Below are 16,563 nucleotides of genomic sequence, written 5' to 3'. Positions count from 1 at the left end.
TACTCCTAGACTTTGAGAGAGCTTATGATAGGGTGGATTGGAGCTTTCTAGAGGGCACAATGAGCCGGATGGGATTCCCCATGGAGTAGATTTGTGGAGTCTCGGGACTTTACTCAGCCTCACACAGCCAGGTTCTCATTTAGGGACCCGTGGGCAACATATTCCCCCTCTCCCACTCGGTTAGACAAGGTTGTCTTCTAGCACCTTACCTCTTCCTATTCGTCGAGGCCCATGAGTAGTTTTCTCTCCACGCAAGACATCGAGCTTCAGGGATTACGACTTCCCCTCCGCACGTAGGAGGATCTGCTGGACTCAGAGTTTGTAGATGACACATCAGTTTTCCTTGCAAGAGATGCGGGGAATCTACTGAGATTTACGGAGGCGATTGAGATTTTTTGCCACGAATCAGGAGCACATATCAACTAGCACAAGTCGTGTGGTTTTTGGGTAGGCTCAGCACCCGCCCCATTTTGGCGACCAATTGAGGATTTCCAGTGGGTCCCGAGGGGCACTCCAGTTCATTATCTCGGTTGCCAGGTTGGCATTGATATCTCTCCCGAGCAGCAGCAGCTCATCTGGCTTCTTCTCAGTATTCGAAAGAAGCTTCTATGTTGGAGCTCGGTGAGGCTATCCCTAGCAGGCAGGGTGGTGGTGGCGAACTAGGTACTTCTTGCCACCATGTGGTACATCACTTTGTGTTGGGCCTTTTTCTCGAGCATGTATTAGCCAGGTACAACGATTGATCCAGAACTTCTTATGGGCCAGAAGTGATGGGAGGCCAACTAGGGGCCAAGGTGGCATGGATAGTGATCATTCAATCTCGTGTCACAGAGGGAGGCTAGGCCTCATCGACCCTGCTATCCAGAGTTGCGCTCTGCTGGGCAAGCTGATTGTTAGAGGCCTCCTTCCCGGTGGTGAGCCTTGGAAGGATTTCCTATTGGCCCGGATTTCAGCCCACACTTCGAGTCTTCGAGGCCCTTGGCTGTAGAGTACCAGATGGATCTTCACACAGATATGAGCCGCCCGGGGTTTTAGCCTAGCTTTTGAGGACAGATTTGCAGCCAGTTTACTTTGTGCTTGGGATCATCTTAGGCCAGCCCTCAGACAAATAACTCTAGTTGCCTTAGAGGAGCGACTTTGGTAGCCTTTGGTCTCGAACCCCCTGATATGTTTACCAATGGCCACATGCTAGGGGCCCAACTCCGTGTTTCTTGGGGCACCTTGAGCACAGGACCAGCAATGTCTCTTGGAGATTGGATCACCCACCACAAGCAGTTACCCCCGAGAGATGCAGGAGAGAGACCTAACAGGGATCCGGGGTAGAGATAGGCTCAGCATCGACATCGACTCAATTATCCCTCGAGTGGTGACTCCCCTAGACCCAACCCCCCCAGTGTGGCTAGGCATGTTTACCAGACACGATATCCTCGTGGCAGTCCACAGAGCAAATCAGGACACTGGTTTGCTCACTTTCTCTATTGGATCCCATGGCAGACTAGAGAGATATGAGCTTCCCTTGGAGGATTTTAGACTGCACATTGCAAAGGGTGAGGGTAATTGGTTTTTAGGCACGGGAATGGTATATTGATCCAGCACTGGCCAAGGTGGCCAGGGAGAGATTATGGCAGCTATGGATATGGGAGTGCCGAACTATCACTCACCTTCAGTGGGACCCGAGAGAGTGGACTTAGCATGATCCAACGGATCAGGAGGAGACTATGGATGCCCCCTTCTTTGCATATACTGCGCGGCTAGGTCGCAGGATCCAGATGCCTGAGATAGATGGCACACCGCACATGGTAGTGTCAGGGTCTCTCACAACATTTCCTTTCAGATTTCTGGAAGAGACTGTGGGACAGCTTTCGACCAGTGGCTTGCCCGTGGTGCGGCCACCCCCAGGAGACTCAGAGACATTGCCTTTGGGATTGCCCGAAGGCTCAACAGATTTGGCAGTGGATTCTCTGCATCTTCACTATGGACAGGGCACCGACTCGAATCATCACATGGGGCACTGTCGCCTGGGCCATAGAGGCTGGAGTGGTTAGGGCTTATGAGGAGGATGAGGGAGGGCTAGGCCTTCAAGTCTCTCACCATCGTATTGCAGCAGTACCAGTCTCACAGCCCCACCTACAGGCGACTGGCGGGGCCAGGCTCATGCCAGAGATGGGAGATTTGCAATAGCATAGTAGTCTGGCACATTTGGCGTGTTAGATGTAGCGAGACCATCGAGAGGGTACCCACACTCCGCCGGCGCGGAGACCATCAGGAGCATATGGCTTGATATCATTCACACCCTCCGTGGGTCAATGGTGGGGGAAGCTCTAGGGAGGTTCTGACCGCATGTGGAAGTGGTGGCGGGGAGCTTTCTTTAGACTTTGGAGGTCTGGCCCTTTCCTCACAGATAGAGGTAGTGATCCCATTTGGCATTATAGACCACCTGTGTGGTTGTTTCCCCTCCATGAGGTAGCCTTCTCCATACAGAGTGGCCAGGCGGAAGAGAAGTGTCTCTTCCCCTTATGATCATTTGATTCCTGCGCTTAAATGAGGCGAGTTTGTATTTAGCCCTTTGTGGTTGTATCTAGCCCTTTGTGGCTGTTTTTCTTTAACTAATTGAAGGATCCTTTTCCCAGAAAAAGAAAAATTGTTTCTAAAAAAAAAGGTGGTGAATGCGAATGGAAAAATCTCGAGCCTTTTGGATTCGTCCCATTGTGACTTTGAATGGTGTAAAATGTGCTACTAGCAAGGGATTAAGAGGGAGATGGAGGCCGGGGCAAGGCATGGGGAGGGAGGTTGGGAGAGAGAGAGAGGGAGGCAAAGAGAGAGAGAGAGAGAGAGAGAGAGAGAGAGAGAGAGAGAGAGAGAGAGAGAGAGGGGGGGGGGGAGGGGGGAGAGAGGACGTGACGCGAAAAGAGGGAGGGAGGGTTTGCAAAGAGAGAGAGGGAGGGTTTGCGAAGAGAGAGAACCATTAATGTGGTAAGGTTTAACCTTACCCCATTAATTAATAAATCTAGGGTATGTGAATATATGTTGTAAATCTATTTGCTAATACATGCACATCAAATTATTAAACAACAGTTTTTGATGAAGTTAATCATGTTTTGACTATGTAAATGCTTCTTCTATGTATGTGTGTGTGAGTGGGGAAAAAAAGACCATATAACAAGGTAAGATGATACAATTCTTCCTTTAAAATTATAATCATAGAGGAACATGTCATTCTTCCATTTAGACTAACACTTTTAGTGTTGAAAGTGGAGAATAGTCTTAGGATAGAGCATGGTTGTGACAATGTACTTACATAATGAGCACTCACATCAAAATTGTTCTCGAGCATTTCCAATGGTGATTCTTGATAGAATGTGCAGCAGAAGAAGGGAAAGTGGAAACACAGGAGAGAGAGTGAGAGAGAGAGAGAGAGAGATGGAGAGGAAACATAGGTGAGAACCTGCTCTCAATATCATCACCAAAAGGAATACATGTCCCGAGCAAGAGGGGAGAAAACCTCGTATGTGAGGGACTGCAGCAAACAATGCTAAGCAAGCAGTGAAGAATGAGGGAGGCAAGCCAGCTATATATATGCCCATGTGTAGGCAACCGACTAGAGATAAAATCCTCCACGACTAGGGAAAATACCCAAGACTCCATAAAATACCCACGACTAGGGAAAATACTCAAGACTCCATAAAATGGAGAATAATATGGGAAAATATATGTGAGGGGTGACCAGCCCCTCTAACTAACATGCTCAGCGCTAGAGGCTATAACAGGACACCAAACAGGAAGCCAGAAAGAAGGGGATGATGTCTAACACCCCCTCTCAGCACCGGATGCTGAGTGACCTCCAAGAAGCCAGAGACGCCGTCCTCGATCAAAGATGAAAGACTGCAAAAGCAGGTACCAAGAAAGCTCCACAAGCAATCTCCTCAGCAACTTAGCTTACAAAAGCAATAGAACAAGCTGCCAGGTACACTACTCCTCTGGAAGAAAACAATTATGTACCTCATAAAACCAACCAAGATCAGATCCTGTATATAATCAATCCTGGGAGAAGCAAGTTGCTCCTCTCACTGGAACCCTCAAAAGAAATAGAGTTAATCTACTCCAACTCTATACCAAGAGTAGCCAAACACTGTACAAAAGCATCCTCTGAAAAGGTCGGCATCACAAGATGTAAAGACTCTGTAGAAAAGATGGGGTCCATCTGCTCAAACTCCATACCATGAGTTGCCCAATGCTGTACATAAGTACACGCCGTTGAGGTGGGCATTGCAAGATGAAAGGACTCCTCATCCCCCTCTGAAAAATGATGTCGTCGGACTGGTACAAGCCCAACCTGATTCTGATCCAAATCCAAAAAACTCTAGAAGTACCACTGTGCCCCAGGCACGGTTAGCAACCACAAATCCAAAGCATCCCACTGGGTCCAAAAAAACATCCTCCAAAACAACAAACCTGCAAAACTGGCAGGGGGAGGGGCATCCTCAGAAGCATCACAAAGAGAGGCAGAGGTAGACCCCTCACAATGAGGAAGGGAAGCAGGAATATAAACTACAGTGGTAACAAAGTCCTCAAAAGCATCACAGATAGCAGAAGATTGTTCCATAAGTAGAATCAGCACAACAAATAAATGATCCATGTGAAAGGATCACACCTCAAGGGCAAAACACCCTCCTTATTCTGCAAACACTGCAAAGAACACAAGCTCGGACACAGTAAACTCTGCTCAGGATCTCTGAAAAGATCACTACTCTCCTCCAAAATCTATACACACCTGTCTCACAGAAGAAAATCTCCACAGATACAAAACAGCTCTTGAAACTGATCCTCAAGTGAAGTAGCTGGAGATAGGCCCCCTCTGAGTGTAGAAAACTCATGTGGGAAGCAAAATGCAGCCAAAACACTGCTATCTAGCAAAAAATAGCACTCCACCGCCCAACAGAAGGCAAGGAACATGAAGAAACTAGGAAACCGTGTAGGCCAAGAACAAAACACAGGTATAGATGCTCCAAAATTAGCAAAACGCTGACTGAAATATGAAATTCAGAATCCTCCTCAAGTATCAACTGCCTCCAAAGCCACAATCCAAACAAGAAACCCCCTCTGTAAGTGATGTGTGTCCACTGGAGAAGAAAACACAGCCGAACAAGGGCTACAAACATGAAAATTCAGGCCAACCAGTGTCCACACCTCGTATGAGGAAAAACGCTGAAGAGAAGATACCTTCGAGTCCCACAGATGAAGCCCAAGTGAAGGTAGAGCTACCAGCAAGATCTATTCAGATAAACGCAGCAACTATGGCTGCAAATCTAAAAACGTAGAGGTATTCAAGGCAGTAGAAAGGGTTGAATCTAGAAACGCAAAAGAAATAGGTACACCCAAGCCTCAAATCAGCAAATCGGCATCAGAAAACCAGTAGGAGAAAAAACGCAGCATAGAGGCTGCTGCTGTCCTGCACAGAATAGGCAGCCAGCACTATAGGGGGGGTAGATGCTGAAATCTATTGTAGAAAACCACCTATAGAAAAACACAGCAAACTAGGTGCTGCTGCCCTGAAAACAGTGCAGAAAAACAGGTGTAAAAGGGGTTCTCAGAGGTCAAACTGATGGAGAAAGACCACGGGATGCTGAGAAGAAACGCATGGAAGAGGCAGGTGACCAGCAGCTCTTCTGAGTAAAAAAACGCAAGATCTGTCCACCTTGCTGAAAATGCAAAAACGCAAGAGGGAGAGGAGGGAGCATCCAACATTGAAGATCACCGGCGCTCTAATACCATGATAAAATGTGCAGCGGAAGAAGGGAAAGTGGAAACACATGAGAGAGAGTGAGAGAGAGAGATGGAGAGGAAACACAGGTGAGAACCTGCTCTCAATATCATCACCAAAAGGAATACATGTCCCGAGCAAGAGGGGAGAAAACCTCGTATGTGAGGGACTGCAGCAAACAATGCTAAGCAAGCAGTGAAGAATGAGGGAGCCAAGCCAGCTATATATATGCCCATGTGTAGGCAGCCGACTAGAGATAAAATCCTCCACGACTAGAGAAAATACCCAAGACTCCATAAAGTGGGGAATAAAATGGGAAAATATATGTGAGGGGTGACCAGCCCCTCTAACTAACATGGTCAACCCTAGAGGCTATAATAGGACACCAAACAGGAAGCCAGCAAGAAGGGGATGATGTCTAACAATTCTCACTATGCAACTACTTAGTTTTTTGGTGAACTAGGATTTGAGTCACACGATTGCCAAAAATATAAACAAAGCATGTGAGGAAAGGGCTTTTAGTTGTGGCTAGTCAATAAACACATCCCTGATCTAGAGAGCTTTCTTGCGCATTAGCACAGTAGACATAGGCTTAATCTAGATACAACACAAAATAAAAAAGAAACATAGATGGAACCACACTTACTTGGTTGTCCCACTAGTGGGCATGATCATTGAAGTCCTTCCAAAGCACACACTAGAGGACTCTATTTCAATTACTAAGCTTAGTAGGAGAGAAGATTATCCTTAGAGTTGGTTGATTGTGGTTATGTATCATTGCATCACCTATTTCACTATTCTCCTTGAGGGGATTAACATAGAATGGTAATTTGAGGTTACTCTTGATGGCCTTGAAGACATCCTATGGCACTTTGTTGGCAGTTCTGTCTTGCCACTTGGCCACCACCACACATGTCAGCAATAATCCCACATGCGAATACAATGGTTCTTGATCATGATATATAAGGGCTATAAGCCCATGGCCCTTCCCAACCCTCAACCTTTATGGTGGTGTGCATGGGTTCGAGAAGGTAAGGGGAGGGCCTTGGTCACATATGAGGCCGCCTATGCTGACCATGGCCATGCTTCAACTCTAATATGGTATCAGAGTAGGGGGAGCTACTCCCTCTGTGAGATCCATGTTCCCACCGAGCAACGGATTCGGGGTACTAGCAGCGGAAGTAGTACTTCTCGCGAGGGACAGGGGTCCCACATTCGAGGCCTCGCCCACAGATATCCGGACAAGAGACTAATCCGTCGATTTATCCAAAACCGAACCCGGAAAAAAAACTTCTTATCTGGAAAGCACGGGCGATTCCACCCTGATAATTTTTTACTCTAACGTAGTCAAGACTATTATTGATCAAACTGATCCGACTACACCTATAAAGGTACTCAGTTAGATCAAGGAAGAAACTTGCATTTGGATCATTGGGATCAACGCTTTTTTCCCCATCAAGAGGCACAGCCGTTGATTCCTATCCATAGAACAATTACTGTCCGGGATTTACTTCATCTATCGTAATAACAAAAATTGAGTCTCGATTTACGGATCCATCAGTCCAGCCTAACCCCATCCAGTCCCATGGGTTAGCCAACCGCCCAACCACTGTAGTGATGGGATCCAATTTGGAATTTGGTTAGGTTTTGTCCCGGGTACCAAGGAAAAGAGTTCCAAGGCCCCCTAGCCGGAAGTTCATGTAAACATAAAATTAGCCACACCACTTACACACCCAATATGAAATTGCCTTTTCACAGATTCAACCAGTTTTAAAACAATCCTTTAATGAAACCATAGTACCACTGATCACAATCTTCCAAATTATCGGGTTGATTCTTAAGTTCTCATCATTCCTTCATCAGAGTATCTATGGCATCATTGGCAACTAGAACGCTCACCACCTGTCCACTCAGGGGCCTTTTCAATAGTTCCTAGCCCATAATACTCGGCAATATAATCACTTATAAAAATCAAGATGGACTCTCGTTGAAGATCAGCAAGATCAACCAACAGATCCATATAAAGAGCCATGGACTCATCCATTGAAGACCAGCAAGGTCAATCAACCAGATCCATGCCCGGTTTCACAAAACAACTCTTACTCCTTGTTCCAATATCTTCCTCGACGCACGAGTGGGTATCCTAGGCGACCCAGAGTCCGAGCACCGTATGGTCAGTACCCTCTAGGATCCTTCGTCGCAGGTGACCTAGCGCTTCACTCATAGGCCGCTTCCTTGGTCCCTCATCCACCGTACCGGAAGCTCACCATTTTAATCGAACCGAGGCTGGTCAAGACCTCGGCCGACTTTGCTACGCGAGACGTCCTCCATTGACACTCCGTCCTCAGCAGTTGCAACTTTATCAGTTAGGTCTCCACGACCTTAATCACAAGACGGTCAAAATGCTTCCCCAGCATTCTTGACATAAAACAGCCATTTACAAACAGCATTTACAAACAGTTTACAAATACAGTTTCTATATTAACTCTCATTTTTCCACATTATCCCTCATCAATCCACATTACTTATTCCACATTCCATTTATATGTGTACTCATCCCATCACATCCTTTTCCATCTCATCACTTCATATTCCTTCACATCACATATCATATATTCACATCCATACATATATCCACATCCACATCCACATTCACATCCATACATCCACATCTACATCCATGCATCTATTTTCACATCCACATCTACATGCACATTCATGCATCCTCATCCATACATCCACATCTACATGCACATTCACATCCATACATCCACATCTATATGCGTACATTCACATCTACATGCATACATCCACACCCCATCCATGCATCTACATCCACATCCTCATTTACATCCATACATCCACATTCACATTCACATTCACATTCACATCTACATGCATACATCCATACATACACATCCACATTTACATCCATGCATCCACATCCACATCCTCATTCACATCCATACATCCACATTCATGCATCCACATCTGCATGCATACATCCATATATACCCATCCACATTCACATCCATATTCTCACCCTATCACAACCCATATACATCTTATCCCATCACATACACTTCTTACCTCATCCCATACACATCCTATCACTTCTTAACTCATCTTATCACATCCTAACTCATCTCATATGCATCTTATCACATCTTATCACTTCCCATATCTTTTATGCATACCTCTATGCATGAAATTCAATTATGCTAAAAGTAACACTTTTATAATAAAATATTCATCTCTTATGCATACCTCTATGCATGAATTTCAATTATGCTAAAAGTAACTCTTTTATAATAAAATATTCATCTCTTATGCATACCTCTATGCATGAATTTCAATTATGCTAAAAGTAACTCTTTTATAATAAAATATTCATCTCTTATGCATACCTCCATGCATGAAATTCAATTATGATAAAAGTCACACTTTTATAATAAAATATTCATCTCTTATGCATACCTCTATGCATGAAATTCAAATATGATAAAAGTAACACTTTTATAATAAAATAATCATCTTTTATGCATACCTCTATGCATGAATTTCAAATATGATAAAAGTAACACTTTTATATTAAAATAATAATCTTTTATGCATACCTCTATGCATGAAATCTAATTATGATAAAAGTAACACTTTTATGTTAAAATAATAATCTTTTATGCATACCTCTATGCATGAAAATCAATTATGCATAATATAAAAATCAATTTCTCTAGGCTTACAATGAATATCTTTCAATTAATCTAGGATGATAATTCCTAGAATATGGTAGGAAGTCCTCTTTTCACGATTTGAATGAAATTATTTTATGCGTAATTTTTATAAAAATTTTGCCATAGCTCCGCTACTATAACTGATAAATCTCAATTATTTAAAAAGATAAGGCTTATCTTTAAGGGAATGATTAGAATGATCCCTAATTAGATCATTAACCCTTAATGGATTGAATAAAAAATAATCATAGAATACATAAACTAAAAGCATAGATAAAAAAACCATTAATTTGTTCTTAAGCATAGATTAATCTTGGATTAAGGAAAAGCTTTATGAAAAGCTTCATTTGGATTGAGAGTGGGTCATGAGTATGATCATTTCTTAAGTGAGAGAGAGAAATAATCATTAGAATTAAACATAAATAGAAATTTATGTAATTCTTTTCTATCATTAATCAATTAACTTCAATAGCATTCAAAAACCATACCAATTAAGCTTCTCAAGCTTGAGAGGGGTTGAGAAGAGAGAAACATTGAGAAATTATAGAAAAATTCAAAATTCACCATACTTACCTTACAAATTGCTTGATTCTTTGTTCACGGTAGAGGCCCCCAACCAATCAATTGGTTAAGTATGTTGATGGAGCCACCAATGGGGATTGAAGAAAGAGGGAAGCTCCAATTTCTTCAATTTGGAGAGAATTTTAGAGAATAGTAGGAATTAGCATTATTTCAGCATAACTCTAGTATAGTAAAATTCTTCTATTTTTTTCAAAGGACTCATGTTCTATTTATAGGAGAGGGAAGCTCTAACCAAAGCTAACTGAATTCTAGAATTTTCCAAATTCAGTTTGGTTGAATTTGGACTAGATTTGGATCTAGTTTGGTTCCTTTTTTATTCGGTTTGGTTCCATTTTGATTTGGTTTGATTCAAGAGAGAGGAGAGATAGAAATATCACAATTTTTATGAGTTTAAAACTCATTCAAGCATGTGAAATATGCACCTCCTTTAATGGACTCCCCTTCCTTACATATGTGTCAAAATGGAATCATTATACCCAAAATATCTCATATTTTTAATATTGCTCATAGTTTTTTACTAATAAACCTTGTACATTTTCAACTCTTCATCTTATGTGAGCATTTACTCATTTTTGGATACCCAAAATATCTCATATTTTTGATATTACTCATAGTTTCTTACTAATAAACCTTATACATAGTCAACTCTTCATCTTATGTGAGCATTTACTCATTTTTGGGTATCTTCTTTTACAAATTGGATTTATCTCCTCCCTACACATGGATTGATGCTATTGGCCCATAGGAACCTTAATTGGACCATAATCCAAAAATTTCTGAAAATCTAGACCCTTAGGCTAAGGTCCTTTATACCCATTTCCAATTAATTTCAATTGTACATTGAAAAATTCTTTTTGAATTTCTGTTTCAGGGGAATTTATCTTAATTATATGAGATATTTTTCTATCCAGAAATATTCAAAATCTGAATATTCTCTCTCTAGAATATTTTCTCTCTCTATGCCAAAACAGGCAGAGATAAGATCTCTTATATTTCAGAAAAGGGGATTGATTATAGGAGAATATGCTGGACATTTTGAGAGGCTGGGGAGGAATCTTACATTCACTCCCACTTGAAAAACGCGAGATGTCCTCATCTCGCAAACTTGGGATAATTTCGCAAGATGCACGAATATGAGACTTATAGAAAAATTAATTAAGATTAACCACAAAAAAAAAAGTCTCAAAGAGAGTAAGATTCAAGACAAGAACAAGATTTAAACTTTATTCATTCTTGAAACATATACAGTAAAGATAGAAGAACTCTTTACACTTCCATAAGCTCGTCCATCATATGATCACAAAAGCAGCACTCACAAGCTGCGCACGTATAAGGTAACTCATCTATGGGAATAATTCTGTTGGTTATTGCCGCACCTATCTCAGTGGTATGAGGTGATCTAACAAAAGGACCTCTGAGAGGCAAGCCAAAAACGGGGTAAAGGCATATCTTCTGATGAGGAAGAAAACACGCCAGTAAGAAGACTCGCTCAGAAAACCCAAGATGCCTTGATCTCATGACGCAGTAGTATCGGGGACCCAAACCCAAAGCTTCAATAACCATGGCCAAGCGGACATTGTTACGAAAGTGTTGCTGACCCCAGGGTGTTACCCTAGTTATGTCTTGATAGGTCCGCCATTTGGTCTGCACTACAGAAGTTCCCAAGTGAGGGAAAAGTGAGCGCTCATACTGTTCTATAAAATCCTTCTTCACAGACTCGCTTGCGTCTTGAAGGTGAGAAATCATCATGGATAAAACTAATTCCTGTTGCCAAGCCATGAAGGAGATTAAGAAGAAAGGAGATCGATGGAAGTAAGATTACTGTGAGCGACAAGTAAAAGTTACGACTTATATGAAGGAAGGAGCTAGCGTAACTTAGAAGCCAACGGTATCTTGCCACTGAAGTTTTACCGTCTTTCCATGATTTGGGTTTGGCACATATTTCTATGAAATACATTAAGAACTTTGAGATGAGGAGGTAAAAGAAGCTTGTAGGCTAAGTCACCTACTTTCATTGAATTCAGATATAAGGCTCACAATATCTGGGGGATAACTTCTTATACTCCCCAAGAGATAAAGAACTTCTTTTGGGCCGTACTCGAATGAAAACCAAAACCTTGGTATCCAAAACACCGATTTTCACTTCTGAACTCATTGTTCTGAATCCTTAAAACAGGCGAGACTTTTGAGAAGTATTCTGGGGAAAGGTCTTCCTTTTTAAACAGAATCTTTCTTTTATTTAGAGAGGGAATAAATTATAAGATCAGAAAGGGAGGTTCTTACTCCTGTATACCTCGAAGGCTGGGGGAGAAATCTTACATTCTACCCCACTTAAAAAATGCGAGATGTCCTCATCTCGCAAGGTAGAGAACAACTCTTTTTCTTAAGATCCAATTTTATTCTGGGGTTCTTATATTCTGGTCAACCCAACAGAATACTAGGATAAATATTCCTTATATAGAACTCATCATTAAATAACAATTCATTCAGATCATAACATTCATATCTTTAACACGATATTGGTCCATTAGACCGAAAAATTTCCTTCTGAACATTCCTCCACGGGAATTTCAGTCAAGCAAGTTCTCAATTTGTCATCCCTTAACTTGATCTACTGAGTCAAGTGTTAACAACACAATCCACTAATCTCATAGTGATTTGCTGAATTCATTATCATCATTCCTGTTATGAATATCATCACAGGGACTCGTCCCATTCATCCTCATTGTGGTTTCGCTCAGCTTATTACATTTCAACTAAATTTCAGAAATCATCATTTTTCAATCAGAATCCAAATCAATTCATCAGTTCTCAAACAGAATTAAAAATCATATCAACCACATTCGAAATCATCATCTGGATAGCATTAATGCTTATAATTTCAAGTCTTAGATTTACTCGTATATACTGTCAGTAAAGAGCTGCAGTTATACTCTCAGTATATACGGGTAGTCACGGCCCTTGGAATTATAAGGTAAATATCATCATGTCTAGGCCTCAAGCAAGTCAGGGATTCTATATAATTGCAGTACTTCCATCTGAAGACCCAATTATTAATTTATGAATTTCAGTTTGAATATCAAATTGTATGAATTATATCACACAATTATAACCTTTTTGTGTTTCTTGATAATTTTTTTGACATATTTGTCGTCTCAGTTGATCTTTAAATGCTCTGATACCAACTGTGAGATCCCTGTTCCCACCGAGCAACGGATTCGGGGTACTAGCAGCGGAAGTAGTACTTCTCGCGAGGGATAGGGGTCCCACATTCGAGGCCTCGCCCACAGATATCCGGACAAGAGACTAATCCGTCGATTTATCCAAAATCGAACTCGGAAAAAAAACTTCCCTTATCTGGAAAGCACGGGCGATTCCACCCTGATAATTTTTTACTCTAACGTAGTCAAGACTATTATTGATCAAACTGATCCGACTACACCTATAAAGGTACTCAGTTAGATCAAGGAAGAAACTTGCACTTGGATCATTGGGATCAACGCTTTTTTTCCCATCAAGAGGCACAGCCGTTGATTCCTATCCATACCACTGTAGTGATGGGATCCAATTTGGAATTTGGTTAGGTTTTGTCCCGGGTACCAAGGAAAAGAGTTCCAAGGCCCCCTAGCCGGAAGTTCATGTAAACATAAAATTAGCCACACCACTTACACACCCAATATGAAATTGCCTTTTCACAGATTCAACCAGTTTTAAAACAATCCTTTAATGAAACCATAGTACCACTGATCACAATCTTCCAAATTATCGGGTTGATTCTTAATTTCCCATCATTCCTTCATCAGAGTATCTATGGCATCATTGGCAACTAGAACGCTCACCACCTGTCCACTCAGGGGCCTTTTCAATAGTTCCTAGCCCATAATACTCGGCAATATAATCACTTATAAAAATCAAGATGGACTCTCGTTGAAGATCAGCAAGATCAACCAACAGATCCATATAAAGAGCCATGGACTCATCCATTGAAGACCAGCAAGGTCAATCAACCAGATCCATGCCCGGTTTCACAAAACAACTCTTACTCCTTGTTCCAATATCTTCCTCGACGCACGAGTGGGTATCCTAGGCGACCCAGAGCCCGAGCACCGTATGGTCAGTACCCTCTAGGATCCTTCGTCGCAGGTGACCTAGCGCTTCACTCATAGGCCGCTTCCTTGGTCCCTCATCCACCGTACCGGAAGCTCACCATTTTAATCGAACCGAGGCTGGTCAAGACCTCGGCCGACTTTGCTACGCGAGACGTCCTCCATTGACTCTCCGTCCTCAGCAGTTGCAACTTTATCAGTTAGGTCTCCACGACCTTAATCACAAGACGGTCAAAATGCTTCCCCAGCATTCTTGACATAAAACAGCCATTTACAAACAGCATTTACAAACAGTTTACAAATACAGTTTCTATATTAACTCTCATTTTTCCACATTATCCCTCATCAATCCACATTACTTATTCCACATTCCATTTATATGTGTACTCATCCCATCACATCCTTTTCCATCTCATCACTTCATATTCCTTCACATCACATATCATATATTCACATCCATACATATATCCACATCCACATCCACATTCACATCCATACATCCACATCTACATCCATGCATCTATTTTCACATCCACATCTACATGCACATTCATGCATCCTCATCCATACATCCACATCTACATGCACATTCACATCCATACATCCACATCTATATGCGTACATTCACATCTACATGCATACATCCACACCCCATCCATGCATCTACATCCACATCCTCATTTACATCCATACATCCACATTCACATTCACATCTACATGCATACATCCATACATACACATCCACATTTACATCCATGCATCCACATCCACATCCTCATTCACATCCATACATCCACATTCATGCATCCACATCTACATGCATACATCCATATATACCCATCCACATTCACATCCATATTCTCACCCTATCACAACCCATATACATCTTATTCCATCACATACACTTCTTACCTCATCCCATACACATCCTATCACTTCTTAACTCATCTTATCACATCCTAACTCATCTCATATGCATCTTATCAAATCTTATCACTTCCCATATCTTTTATGCATACCTCTATGCATGAAATTCAATTATGCTAAAAGTAACACTTTTATAATAAAATAATCATCTTTTATGCATACCTCTATGCATGAAATTCAATTATGCTAAAAGTAACACTTTTATAATAAAATATTCATCTCTTATGCATACCTCTATGCATGAAATTCAATTATGCTAAAAGTAACTCTTTTATAATAAAATATTCATCTCTTATGCATACCTCTATGCATGAATTTCAATTATGCTAAGAGTAACTCTTTTATAATAAAATATTCATCTCTTATGGATACCTGTATGCATGCAAGAGGGAAACCTACAAACAAACCTATCTAGCATGCATCCATCAAGCAAGCAAGATTCAATAGCATACATGGAGGCAAGAAGAGTGAAGAGAAGAGCTCACAAGTATTTCATTGTAAGGGAACACTTGTGCATTGCTTATTGTAAAAAATGACATATACAAGTGACTAGTTTTGACACTAAGTCGACCAAACTTAAAAATGGTCCAACCTCTACTACTAGTATTAAGTAACTATGTACATGAAGTCCTTAGACTTTTGTCTTATGGTAGGTTGGGCAAGTGAAACCATGTTAACCTACACAGTGGTTAACAAGACAAAAGTCCTTAGACTTTTGTCTTATGGTAGGTTGGGCAAGTGAAACCATGTTAACCTACACAGTGGTTAACAAGAATAGAGAAAACATCTTAAGCAAGAGTAAGGTAGATTATTTAAAATCCATTAAAATGTAAAGATTTTGATATATATATATCTATATATATATATATAAATAAAAGATTCACATATGTCCTCTAACCCATTACTTATTTAATGAAAGTCTAAACTACATTCTCTCATTTTTATCAACTAATAAGAATTAGCCTATGCACATTCAGGGGAATACCTTTGTGTCATGAGAACGTGCCACAAAGAGAAAAGATTTCCAAACTCCCTAGCACTTGGTAAATTATTAAGAGCATGCCATAGCACATAGAATAATCAGAATCAACAATAAGGGGGGAGTAGATGAAAGCTCTTAGTAATAAGAGTTGGATGAAATATGTAAAGTCCATTGATATGTAAATATTTTACTTATTTATAAAGTAAGAAAGTAAAGAATATTCACAAAAGGCGGGGAAAGAAGAGAAAGCTAATGCAAGAGGGAAACCTACAAACAAACCTATCTAGCATGCATCCATCAAGCAAGCAAGATTCAATAGCATACATGGAGGCAAGAAGAGTGAAGAGAAGAGCTCACAAGTATTTCATTGTAAGGGAACACTTGTGCATTGCTTATTGTAAAAAATGACTTATATACAAGTGACTAGTTTTGACACTAAGTCGACCAAACTTAAAAATGGTCCAACCTCTA

This window comes from Cibotium barometz, chromosome 18, assembly GCF_041138505.1.
Source record: "Cibotium barometz isolate CiBa-2024 chromosome 18, ASM4113850v1, whole genome shotgun sequence".
In the NCBI taxonomy this organism is placed as follows: Eukaryota; Viridiplantae; Streptophyta; class Polypodiopsida; order Cyatheales; family Cibotiaceae; genus Cibotium; species Cibotium barometz.
This window is presented reverse-complemented; position numbering follows the sequence as displayed.